The 14,180-nt window shown below is 45.0% G+C and overlaps 1 protein-coding gene across 3 annotated transcripts in view; it reads left to right on the forward strand.

Moving 5' to 3' along the window:
• RAB28 (RAB28, member RAS oncogene family) overlaps positions 1 to 14,180 on the forward strand; it is a 90,998-nt gene that overhangs the window by 23,270 nt on the left and 53,548 nt on the right. The window lies entirely within an intron of this gene.

Below are 14,180 nucleotides of genomic sequence, written 5' to 3' on the forward strand. Positions count from 1 at the left end.
TAGAATATTTAATAATTTTGACAGTGCAATGGAGACAAAGGTGGAATGGAGAGTTAAGAATAATGAGCTAGATATGTACAAATTGTAGTTACACGTTTTCTTAGTCTCAGGAATAACTCCAGGAGTCTGATTTCCCCATTACCATTTTAATAAAGCCTAGGGTTGCGCATTCAACTTGTCAAAAAGGATTAGGTCAATTGATTGTTGAGATATTTTAAAAAGCATTAAGTTTATTAGAACAACAAAAAGATATTTTACTTAACAGGTTTAATACATGTGGTAATTGCAAAAACAAATTAATTTCATTGTTTTACACTATTTATTTTAAACATTTCTGTACTGTCTTCATCAAATTATATTACAGGGCAGTGTACAAAATATAGTAACTAACAGTCTACAAGAAAATTAAAATAATGTAGCGGAATTTACAGAAAGCAAATAACGAAGCAGTATAATAACAGTTAACTAACTTTTAAAAACTGCGAAGTTATAATTTTTAACAACGTTAGATAAGATTTCAATAATTGTGAAACATTTACAGAACAGTTTATCTCTTACATTTTCATCCTGCAACATCAAGTTCAGCCTACAGTTTCAATCAATCAATCAGTCAAACAACCAGTGAAATTAAAACAGAAAGCGGTAGCATCTTGTGTTCTTTACTTCAAACTGTTCTTTCAATTCTTTCAACAGCCACTGTTTTTCTAGATGTGAGTCTTATCCCTCACATGAGCTTTATGGATTACATACAATTAGAGTCTTAGGTGGTGATAGGCAGTGACTTTTGCGGCTGCTTTTATTCCTGTTTTTCTGCAATTATAGAAGGTAGCTAATAGAAGTTTTGCTACACTGCTATGTTTGCCCTGACTTCTACAGAGCTTATTCCTGTCCTTTATGCCACTATAATGAAATATAGAAGTTAGCTGTACAGTGACATTCTTGGCTTCATGGAGTATTTGACAAATTTTTATTGCTGTCAAATAATAGATGGTCAATTGACAATCTACCTCGCAGTTGATTGGCATGCCAAACCTAACAAATTCTCTAAGTGACATTTCTAGATTCACAGATTGGACGATGAGCACTGTCTACATTTATCATTGCAAACTTTTTAGAAAGCAAAGTTTATTTAGGTTTCTCTTCCCCTCCAAATTCCACACATGAGCTGAGTGAGGTTAAAGAAAACGCAGAATGCCCAGCCATCTCAGTCCCTTCTAACTGCATGCTACAATTGTATAAAGTCATCTTTTGAATTTCCTGACCTGGTTACTTGAAATGTATGGATATTATTAATATGTTTATATTTTTTTTAGGATTAAGGCTCTTTTAATCCTTCTTTCAAGTGCTGTACTTCATGCATTTTGTTTCCAATCTTAATCAAAAGACTTGAAAAAGCTTCATGCAGATTTGGCAGTTATGAGAACACGAGTGTGTACAAAGCTTACGTTAATTTTTCACATCAGTCAATAGTCACATTTTATCCAGGTATTTAGACGGTTTGTAGAGTGGTGACTATGTACTGTATGTTGGTTAATTAGAATCACTGCTGGTAGTATGATTCTGTAAGTAGAGAATAGACAACCTGGTGCTCCACTGTCTTTAGAGTAAAGCAGGGATGGGAAAACTGCAGCCTCAGGGCTGCATGTGATGCTCAGCTTCATTTAAAGCCCTAAATGGTTTGGGTCCAGGTTATCTGCGGGATCGCCTTCTCCCATATAGTCTGCCCTACACACTCAGGTCCTCTGGGGTGAACTTACTTCAGTCAGCTAAAACTAGGCTGACATCCGTTTCCCAGAGGACCTTTTCTTCTGTCGCCCCCAGATTGTGGAATGGCCTGCCGGAGGAGATTCATAAAATTAACTCTCTGTGTGATTTTAAGGCAGCTTTAAAGACTACCCTTTTCTGGCAGGCCTATCCAGATCAATGTAAAATCAAGAATTTTTAAGATGTATTGATTCGTGTTCTAATGTTGTTCCCCGCCTCGATCCAAAAGGAGAGGCGGGTAAGAAATTAATAATAATAATAATAATAATAATAATAATAATAATAATAATAATAATCTCATGGGCCCCTCAAAGTCCCTCCACATGCCAATCAGTTCAGGTCTTTGGCAAGAGTGACCTGAAAGTTTGCTGTGTAGAAAGGAAGAGGGAAAGAGAAAAAAGGGAGTGTCAGAAAGAGAACGGGGATGACCCACTCACTTCTGACTCTGACCCTGCCCACCACTGGCTTTGGCCCCACTCACCACTGCCATTGTGGGCCCTAACAGATTGCTCATGAGGGAATGCATCACTAGACAGAAAACAGATTGTTCACCCCAGGAGTAAAAGCTAGTGTTTTTTTTGGAATGACCTAGCCTAGCCGGTCCATTTTAGTATGTCTATAAAATTAAAGAGTGACTGTTCTGCATATTCACAGTGAATGTTAGTTGGCCTTTTGTGCTTTTTCTGAAACATTTAAGGTAGTTGGAAAGTATTGATACCCATCTTAGTGTAGGTCTTCAGTTCTCAAAGTGTTATTGTTAGTTGTGATTCATAAATAAATGGAAACAAATTGAACTATAAAAACGGGAATATACACCAGAGTATAATTTTACTTTAAGTAAAGTAGAATAGCTAGAAAGGACATAGATCACAACATGGCAAAATTGAAACTGATTAACAAATTAGATAGTGGTTGCATTCATATATAATGCTAAATCATCTGCATTACAAGGACTAGTCTGTCCTCGCTCTCCTTTATTCCTCATATCGAGGCAGTAGCTAAATCTTGTCGTTTCTTCCTGTATAATATTGCCAGGATTCGACCATTTTTGTCTGTCTCTTCTGCCAAGACTCTCGTTCACGCACTGGTTATCTCTCGGTTGGACTACTGTAACCTCCTCCTCTCTGGCCTCCCCTCATCTCACATCAGTCCGCTGGTCTCTGTCCACCACTCTGCCGCTAAGATCATCTTCCTGGCCCGCCGCTCTGACCATGTCACTCCGCTTCTGAAATCTCTTCATTGGCTCCCAATTCATTCCAGAATCCAATATAAACTTCTCCTGTTGACCTTCAAAGCTTTTCACGGTCTAGCTCCTGCCTATCTCTCCTCTCTCATCTCACACTATTGCCCCGCTCGTGCTCTTCGCTCCTCTGATGCCATGCTTCTTGCCTGCCCAAGGGTCTCTACTTCCCTTGCTCGGCTTCGCCCATTTTCCTCTGCTGCCCCTCATGCCTGGAATGCTCTTCCAGAACACCTGAGAACTACCAACTCAATCACAGCTTTTAAAACACAGCTAAAAACTTTTCTTTTCCCTATAGCTTTTAAACTTTGAGTTTGTTCTGACTCTATACTGTTAGCTTCACCCTTCCCGGTGCCTGTCTACACTTCCCTGTGCCTGTTTGCATTCTCTTTCCCTCCTTATTGTTTACTACAACTTTATTAGATTGTAAGCCTATGCGGCAGGGTCTTGCTATTTACTGTGTTATCTGTACAGCACCATGTACATCGATGGTGCTATATAAATAAATAATAATAATAATAATAATAATAATAATGTCCTCCGCCATCCTACTCTGGCATGGCTGTGAGGAAGAATTCAGAATTTTTGCTCCCGTTTTTGACTAACTGCACTTTAGAATTACATCCATTCCTGGACAAACTCTGGTTAGCTTTATGGGCAGTTTATTAAAACAAACCAATTTTAAACTGTGATTTAACTGTAGTTCATATCAGGGGTGCAGAGCCTGTGGCCCTTGGGCCACACGCAGCCCACTTTTACTCACAGTCCAGCTGATCAGCTAGACTGTGGTGAGAGATTGCAGATGACCAAATTATTATTATTATTATTTATTTATATAGCACCATCAATGTACATGGTGCTGTACAGATAACACAGTAAATAGCAAGACCCTGCCGCATAGGCTTACAATGAAAGGACGTAAGTAGGGAAATCCTTTTCTTATCTCTGATCAGGGATTTAAAGACATTTATGTGTAAATACTTTTACATTTTTAAATTGAGTTGTGCTTTGCATGCCTGAAAGCTGTTGCACTGGGGCTTATTTCTGAGGAGGCATGCATAGAATTGAACTACGCTTTGTTTGCTTGGTGGGGAAATGTTCCAATTTGTAAGAATTATATCTGTGTATGTGGGTGTGCATATTATCCTCAGTTTAGGATTCAGATATAGTGCTAAACTGTAGCTAATAAAAATTGAATTGGAGGCTTCCTATCTCTTCACAGCTGTGTTGGAGGACAAGGGAGTGGGGGAGAGCATGCCTTTCATGGCCTTCGCATTGTGTGCAAATGCAGCCACTGTTTTTTTGGTGTTTTTTTTTTTTTTTGAGGATTAAGTAAAATGATTCTTTCACAACAAAAATAAATGGACTCCCTTTGGTTTTGTATTATATTCATATATGCTCTGTGGTCGCATAATCAGACTGTTTCCTGTTCCTGACAGCCTTGTTTCCTACCATGTTTTACTTTCTAATGTACTCTAAGGCAGGGGTCCCCAACCTCCAGGCCACAGACTGGTACTGGTCCGTGGCCTGTTAGGAACTGGGCCGTGCAGGTGAGCTGCTTTCACCCCACCCCCACCCCAGCATACCTGGGCACGGGGCGCCATCTTGCCTGCCCAGCCGAGGTGAAGCCAGGACGCTGGGTTGGGGTGGTTTCGGAACGGCGCTCCCAGCCGGAAGCCGCTTTGGGAGAGCAACTTCTGGGCGTGCCATTCCAAAGCCGCCCCAGCGTCCTGGCTTCGCTTCGGCTGGGCGCCCACCCATCCGAAGCGAAGCCAGGACACTGGAGTGTGTGTGTGGGGCTTCCCAAAACCATCCCCTCAACCCCCCACCCCCCGGTCCGTGGAAAAATTGTCTTCCACGAAACTGGTCCCTGGTGCCAAAAAGGTTGTGGACCGCTGCCTTAAGGTGTGTGTGTGTGTGTATGTATGTGTGTGTGTAAAAATACTTTTGCACCTTTGCGGTCCCCCATCTCCAATGAAGAAAGTTCTAGCTGTGATAAGCCAGCTAATTATTAAGAGGCAAAGAAAACAAATTCTGGCGAAGCAACATGCTGCAAGTGGCAATTTGGGAATGGTTGATTCTGCTGCTGTAGGCCTGGCTAGTTTGTCCAGATCCGGGCAGTGCACCTAGCAGCCTGTGATAGTACCTGAAGAATTTACAGAATTCAGTGAAGTCTGAGTGCCCCTCCTGAACTATGAGGATGTTGGGAGCCTTTTCTGCCACTGAAGCCATCTGTACAGACCTACATATAGCAACCTGAGGTGCATGGGAAGGTGGAAGTCTAAATAGACTTGTATACAGTTGTACTCAAATGGTTTCCTAGCGCTGTTTAGCTCTATGATACCTGCCCTAGTAGTTGTCGTCAATGCTCTTGATAAGAGTAATAATATCCTTCTTCTTCGTGGTCTCTATGCATCACACATATGGGCTTTGCGCCTGCGCAGAGCTCGTATCGGTACTTCCAAAGCTAAAAGCAAAGTTTTGGGCGGGAACCATTCCCCAGCGCCACTGCGCATGCGTCGCAGTTCCCGCCCAAACTCCCCAGTTCTTCATTGACCGCCATTGTGGCAGCATCGTGTGAAAGGACTTCCAACAGTTTTTGAAATATTTTTGACATATAACAGCGTTTTTCTTCTCTCATTCTTCCTACAAAGACTCTCAATTGGGAGTGTATGGCCATGAAAGCGCCCTTCAGGAAGTGTGTTAGTTGTGGGGGAAAGCTCCCACCCACTGACGGACACTCGCTTTGTCTAGGTTGCCTTGGAGAAGGCCACAGGACCAAGACCTGCAATCACTGCATGTCATTCACCAGGCAGATGAGAAGGCACAGAGCGGACAGGCTGAGGGCAATCCTTTGGGAAAAAGCCCTAAAAGCAGCAGGCACCCCTAAGCGCTTGACTGAGCATAATAGACAAAGAGCAATGACGGCTCCCTCGGCCTCACAGCCTTGAAGGGCCTCGCCCACACATCTTGAACCAGCTCACGACCAATCGGAGCTATGTATTCAAGAAGTCTGCATTGAGGGAACTTCACCTCTGCACACTCCTTCGCGACCTGAGCTTTTTGCTTGCCCCAGAACACCGGGCCGTTCTTTAAATGTGGCTGCCGCCAAGAACGTAACCAAGAAGATACGGTCTACAAAGGAAGGGCAAAAGAAAAAGAGTAAACATTCCAGACCTTCCCCCCCCTCGCTCACCACCCTCGCAGCCACCTAATCGGGACCCTGTAATGCCGAGGGCGTCACCACCGACCCAATCGCCACGACGGTCCCCTTCAGTACCGATCTCGGTACCAATCTCGGTACCGAGACCAGTTGAATCTATTTCGGAAGGTGAGATACGGGATTCGGTCTCTTCGCCGGCTGAAAGAGCTCCGCCCACAATTCATGAAGAGAGCTCCCAGCAAGTCCCCCCGCACGCCTCCCCTGCCCACTCGGGGTATGCGGCATCGGTGACTCGCTCAGAAGGACCCTATCAGGGTACAGGCTGGGATAGATGCTTCGAGTGGTACCCTGATCCTCGAAGGTCATACGGAAGGGGTGATTGGGAATATTATAGACAATTCGACCCTTATCGCCAGGGTGCTTACAACTACGATTACCGTAGACATCCTTGTGATTTCCCACCTCCACCTCCACCGGTATCGAGAGCTCTTCCTCATTCGGTATCGGCTCCGCCGGCCCCTTCACCGGCACGCTCGGATGCGAGGAGTCTTATTGTTCCCCCGCCTTTATTGGGGGAAGGATCTCTCTTTACAGCAGAACAGGCATGTTCTCCCCAACGCTCGTTGGTACGTAGACAAAGAGCGGCATCTAATTCACCTGATGAGGATTACCAATCCGACTCCCCCTTCGAGTCTTCGGTAACGCCCTCCACACCGTCACCGGATGCGCTTGTCGGTTCAGTAGAGCCTCCCTCGCCATCCGACGACATGGAGCATTTTTCCGAACACGTCCTTAGGATGGCTCAATCCCTGGGGTTGGAAACTCAACAGGCTGTAGAAAAGCCCAAGGACCCTATATATGATGTCCTGCGCACAGAATCTAACGCGCCGGTGGCCATTCCTTTTCTGCTGACAATCCTAGAGACAGCGCAGCAATCCTGGAAGCTACCTTCGTCCACCCCTCCTACCTCTAGGAGATTAGAATCTATGTACTGCACGCAAGAGGCAGGAGCCCAATGATGGTGCTATATAAATAAATAATTATTAATAATAATAATAATAATAACAACAACAACAACACCCTAAGCCGAACTCTATAGTCGTAGAGTTGGCCCAGGGTAAATCCAGGAGACCTCACTCTGCCCCTGTCGACAAGGAGGGCAGGAGGCTGGACCTCTTAGGTCGCCGTGTTTATTCCTCTAGCTCCCTTGGTCTGCGAATTACGAATTACCAAGCCACCATGGCGAGGTATCAGTTATTTTTATGGGAAAAAATAGGGTCAATGTGTGATGATAGACGGAAGCTAGCAAGGGTCTTTCAGACGGAGGCCATGTCCATCACCAGGCAGGAACTTAATTCAGCGAGACACCAAGCTGACTGCCACTCCAAGGCTATGATGGGGGCGGTGGCATTGAGGCATCATGCGTGGCTCCGATCAGCCGGCCTCCCACAAGAGACCAGGGCCAGGATCGAAGACCTCCCTTTTGACGGGGAGGGATTGTTCAACGCCAAGACAGACGAAAACCTGGATACAGTGCACAAGGCGCGCACTACCGCTAAGTATATGGGTTTCTCAACCCAGCAACAGTTGCAACCTTATAGGCCTAGACGGTGGAACAGGAACGCTTATCCACAGTATCAGAGGTTTCAACCAGAGAGGCAACCCAGACAACAACAACAGCAACTCCAACAGAGAAAACGTCAATACTCGCAGACAAGGTACCCAGTTCCCTGCCGCCAAACTGAGTACGCGAAGAAACAGCGCCTTTGACTCGGACCCAATGACTTGCCTGATGCTGACCACTGTGCACCCTTTCACGGACAGGCTTTGCCCGTTTTTCCACAAGTGGGAGAGCATCGCCTCCGACTCGTGGGTCCTCAGTATCGTGCAAAATGGCTACTGGATCGAGTTCAACCCCCCCCCACTTTCTCCGGGATCAAGGTAACCAAACCGTCCAAACACCTAATGATGGAGATGGATGTGCTCGTTCAAAAAGGAGCCATTCAGCGAGTACCATACCCGGACATAAAAATGGGATATTACTCCTGGTACTTCACCGTCCCCAAGAGGGATGGGGGACTCAGACTGATCCTGGACTTAAGAGGGGTCAACAGATACATCGTTGCCAAAAAATTCTGGATGACCACCATAACGTCCATCCTTCCCCTAATTCACAGACACGACTGGTTCGCGGTGATCGATTTGAAAGACGCCTATTTCCATATTTCCATAGCAGCACCCCACCGCAGGTTCCTCTGCTTCATGGTAGGCAACCAACCCTTCCAATTTACGGTGCTTCCATTTGGCCTCGCTTCTGCACCGAGAACCTTTACGAAGTGCATGTCGGTCGTGTGCTCCCATCTAAGGAAAAAAGGGATCCGCATATTCCCGTATCTAGATGACTGGCTTTTAGCCTCCCATTCCCGCCACCTCCTACAGGAACAACTCGCAACCACATGCAATCTTCTAGCCAACCTAGGCCTGTATATCAACATAGAAAAATCCAAGCTCACCCCATTCCGGCGGATAGATTTCATCGGCACAACGCTGGACTCGTTGCAGCAAAGAGCTTTTCATCCACTCGACAGGGCAGCCACCCTTTTTCACCTAGCCACCAAGATCTCCCGTCGACGTCCTGTTTCCGCCAAGTCCATACAGCGACTCCTGGGGCTTATGGCGGCCACAACAGCAGTGGTCCGCTTCGCCCGCCTCCGCATGAGGGAACTACAGAATTGGTTTCTGAGGTCATTCGACCTCAGACTCGACGTGTCGAAGGTCCATCTAACTCTTCCTTCCGCAATTCGGTCCTCCCCTCTTTGGTGGACGAAACCTACCAAACTCCTGTCAGGAATGCCCTTTTCACAGTCGGTACCGTCAATAACGCTGACGACCGACGCATTGTTGACAGGATGGGGGGCACACTGCAACTCGATGCTAGCCCAGGGCAAGTGGCTGAGGAACCAGGCAAACGACCACATAAACATATTGGAGCTCAGGGCAGTGGAAAACGCACTACGCACGTTCAGAACCACCCTGTCCCATCGACACATGCAGTTGGCGACAGACAACACAACTGTTGTGTTTTATATAAACAAACGGGGGGAACCAAATCCCTTCGACTCATCTCAATAACCCTGAGGATTTGGAATTGGTGTATCAAAAATGGGATACTCCTTACCACCATCCATATCGCGGGGAAGGAAAATGTATTGGCGGATACATTGAGCAGGACTTACGAAAGCTCTCACGAGTGGAGATTACACCCGGGAGTACGCCACGACCTTTTTTCCCAATGGGGTTTCCCAGACATCGACCTTTTTGCTACCTAGGACAATGCAATCTGCGAGAAGTTTTGCAGCAGAGCGGGGAGAGGGAAATCATCCCTCGGGGATGCATTTGCGAGAACCTGGACACAGGACTTCCTATACGTCTTCCCGCCTATTCCCCTCCTCACAAAGGTTGTAGCGAAAATACTAGCGGACAGGTTGAATTGCATCCTTATCACCCCGTGGTGGCCCAGGCAGGCGTGTTTTACCCAATTACTTCTACTGTCGAGAGGTCAGTACAGACGTCTCCCCTCGGTACTCCACCTACTTACCAGAGGGGGAAACAACATTCTGCACCCGGAGATAAAGAAGCTCCACCTCACAGCTTGGCGACTACATCCTTGACTCCTGATGTACATCAAACAGATGAACAAGCGGAACCTGAGACTGACGCGATTCCAGTAAACGACTTACCTCTTTCTTTACAGCGTATCCTGAAGGAAGCTAGGAGACCGTCTACCCGACGATCATATAAATACAAGTGGAAACGTTTTTCATTGTTCTCAAAAGAGCACAAGTTTGACCCTGTAAATACTGTATTTTCTGGTGTATAAGACTACTTTTTAACCCAGGAAAATCTCAAAAGTTGGGGGTTGTCTTATACACCCAGTATAAGATGACTTTTTAACCCAGGAAAATCTTCTCAAAAGTTGGGGGTCGTCTTATACGCCTAGTCATCTTATACGCCGGAAAATACGGTAGTTCAATTGTTTCTTTATTGGAATATCTCCTCCATTTACATTCCAGAGGCCTAAAACTATCATCTATAAAAGTCCATCTGGCAGCGATCGCAGCCTACCGCTCCTCTTTGAAAGGGTACACCCCTTCCTCTTCCTTGACTCACCCTCTGCTAAAGAGATTTCTTCGAGGATTAAGAAACTTGACACCACCTTCTAGGACTCTGATACCGTCATGGAGCCTGTCGATGGTGCTTCATGCGCTGACGAGACACCCCTTTGAACCACTTGCAACAGTGGATTTGAGACTCCTGTCCATGAAAGTAGCATTTCTTGTCGCAGTCACCTCGGCTCGCCGGGCCTGTGAGCTCATAGCATTGAGGGCTGACTCGCCATACCTTGTTTTCCACAAGGATAAAGTAGTCCTGAGACCCGATCTCGCCTTCCTTCCCAAGGTGATATCGGAATTTCATTCTAATCAGGACATAGTACTACCAGCATTTTTTCAAAACCCCAAGACCCCGGTGGAGTTTTCTCTACACACTCTGGATGTAAGAAGGGCTCTATCTTTTTATATAGACAGGACTCAACCCTTCAGATCCTCCCAACAGCTCTTTGTGTGTTACGGACAACCAAGGAAAGGGCATCCTGTGTCTTCCCAAAGGTTGGCACATTGGGTAACACAAATAATAGTGTTAGCCTACTCATTGGCCAATATAGAACTGTCACAGTCCATAAAGGCCCACTCCACTAGGGGAACGGCTACTTCCGTAGCATTCGGAAGAGGAGTCCCTATACAGGACATTTGTAGAGCAGCAACGTGGTCTACACCTTCCACGTTTGCGCAGCATTACAGCCTCGATGTCAGAGCACGGCGTGACTGCTCCTTCGGGAGAGCTGTCCTCTCCGAGGTCCTCCGCTAGGACACCGACCCTCCACCAGGTATGTGAGCTGGCTACTCGCCCATATGTGTGATGCATAGAGACCACGAAGAAGAAAGTCAGGTTGCGTACCTGTAACTGAGGTTCTTCGAGTGGTCATCTATGCAGTCACACAGCCCACCCACCTTCCCCACTCGGTTAATTTTCCAGTGAGATGTATACCAAGTGTGATGTATACCACATCCTAACGGGCCACAATGCCGGCCTCTGTTTTTCCGAACTGGGGAGTTTGGGCGGGAACTGCGACGCATGCGCAGTGGCGCTGGGGAATGGTTCCTGCCCAAAACGTTGCTTTTAGCTTTGGAAGTACCGATACGAGCTCTGCGCAGGCGCAAAGCCCATATGTGTGACTGCATAGATGACCACTCGAAGAACCTCAGTTACAGGTAAGCAACCTGACTTACTCTTGAAATAAATTTCCAGGGTGGTTTACCATATAAAATAATTTTAAAAATGTAATGAAAAACCATTAAAAACTTGACAGATTATTTTCATTGTCATTAAAATCGTTTTCAAATCTCCTATTTTGTACTTCCAAATGGCATGCTAATAACATACACAATTAGCAGTCTTAGTTCCCTTTGAAAAAAGTAATCGTCCTCCAGAGTTGCTACCTTATTGCTTTACTCTCAAATAGAGGCTTGATTTTACTGGACAGTTGAATATCTCTTATAATCTGAAGCTTTTCTTTCATCATCTACTGTACTTGTTGGGGGCCAGCTGGTTGAACTGCAGTGGGAAGCCATTAGTGCTGGAAAATGGATGTTTAAAGACACTATGGAAAGTTTGTCTAATGAACTAATTCCATAAATATTTTAATTGCATTGCATTCAATCGTCATGTTGCTATGACACTTAGGAGGTGATGTAGTGGCTTGCTCATAATTATCTTAAGAACTTCCTTTCCTTCCTGACCTCTTTCCCATTCAGGCTGTCTTCTTTCTCATTTAGCAAGAAGAAGAGAACAAAACTATATTCTTTTTGACTTAAAATCTAGTTATTTGTTCACCATTGACTACTATGACTTCGCAAAATATTTTCATTGCTTAAGAACTTGCTCTATTTATTTCCTTGTTCCTGATAAGCTCAACCAGTGTTTTCTCCCTTTATCACATTTATAAGCAAAATAGGTACGTGTCAAGTCAACATTCCTCTTGGATAAATTGTGACCTAAAATTAACCCTGGCTGCATAGGAGCTGTTGTTACTTGATTTACAACTGGATGGTTAGCCTGAGGGCAGTTGTTATCAGCAACTTATAGAAAGGGTAGGGATCATCAGACAGCAGTGTAGGGTGGATGGATGAGTGATATCTTTTCTCGCAGATATTAACCAGATCCTTTCTTAAGCAAAGCCCAATAAGTCAGTTTTTTAAACAGCCGTTGTGACGGATAGGTATGAAAAGAGAGTGCATCAGTACTAATTAAAAATGTTGATGGTATATTCGCTTGAGTGATGATTAATTGATGCTGAAGTGCTGTCTCTGTGCAGGAAATGTTGTACTGTTGTGGTGTGAAGTTTAAAGGTTACATTTTAGTGCAACTTGTAAGGTTAATGCATTGAGCTGTCTGATCTATTGGGGCCACAAAATTTCACTTGAATCCATAGATTTTAGATATTTCTACGTACTCAGAAATTTCTGCTATTCTCCTGAGGCCCTTGGAGGACACTGAACAACTTTGGGATGGCATCTCCTCTGAAGCTGATAGGCAAGGTCCATCTTCTTTGCTTCTCCAAGGGAAGGGGCACCCTGCCCTCTCTGGCCCTGCCCTGCCCTCCCTGATGTGTATGAGTCTGGCTGGTGCTCTTGAGAGGCAAGCCTTCTATCTCTAGTTTAATTTAAAAAACTCCCCACCACCACCACCATGCACACATTCCATTCCTTCTGATTCTCCACTCCCACCTCCTGATTCCTACCCAGTTAGTGGGGAAACAGGTCCATCCGAGGGGTTAAGCAGGGAGCCAATGTTTTTTCTTTCTTCTGGACAACCCTCCTCCCCTTGGGCTGAGTGGTAAGGCTGAAGATCAGTGAAGCAAGGACCCATTACATAAGATGATCAGACCAAAGGTCCATCTAGTTTCACAAGCAGGACATGAGTACAAAACACCCTCCCACCCATGTTCCCCAGAAACTGGGCTACATACACATACTGCCTCTGATACTGGAGGTACCGTATAGTCATCCGAACTAGTAGCCGTTGATAGCCTGATCCTCCATGAATTTGTTTTATCCTCCTGTAAAGCCATCCAACTTGGTAGCCATCACTACATTTTGTGGAAATGTAACTATGTGCTGTGTGAAGAAGTGCTTCTTTTATCTGACTTGAATCTCCCACTCTTTGGTATTATGGGATGACCACCAGGTTCTAGTATTACAGGAGAAGGAGAAAATTATCTCCCTATACACTTTCCCCACACTATGCATTATTTTGGTCATCTCTGTCATGTCTTCCCTCACTCACCTTTTTTCTAAGCAAAACTGCCCCAGATGCTGTAATCTTTCCTCAGAGAGGAGTTGCTCCAGCCTCTGGATCATTTTAGTTCACTCTTTTTTCAATATCCTTCTTAACCAGACCTGCATGCAGTATCCCAAGCATGGTTGTGCCATAGATTTGTATAAAGGCAGTACGATATTGGCAGTTTTAGTTTTGATTCCTTTCATAATTATGCCTAAATGGAATTTGCCTTTTTCATATCACCCAAACACTGGTCAATATTTTCATCTAGCTGTCCACTGCAACCCAAATATGTCCTGTTCCGAGGTTGGCAAGTGCCCTGGACATGACACATATTTTTGTTAAAAGATCAGCAATTTCATGTTTGAGTTATTTGAGAACTCTAGGATGGGTACCATCTGGGTCCAATGATTTATTAATGTTTAATTTGTCAACAAGGTTGAAAACCACTATTTCCTTCAATTCTTCAGACTTCCTGAAAATATCAGTTCAGTCACAGATACCTGTTTTCTATCTTCTGCAGTAAAGACAAATGAAAATAATTCAGTTTTTCTGCAACTCATCCTTCTTTAACTCTGTTGTCTTCCAACAGTCCAACTGCCTCTCTAGCTGGTT

The sequence above is a fragment of the Elgaria multicarinata genome, chromosome 10, assembly GCF_023053635.1.
Source record: "Elgaria multicarinata webbii isolate HBS135686 ecotype San Diego chromosome 10, rElgMul1.1.pri, whole genome shotgun sequence".
NCBI lineage: Eukaryota > Metazoa > Chordata > Lepidosauria > Squamata > Anguidae > Elgaria > Elgaria multicarinata.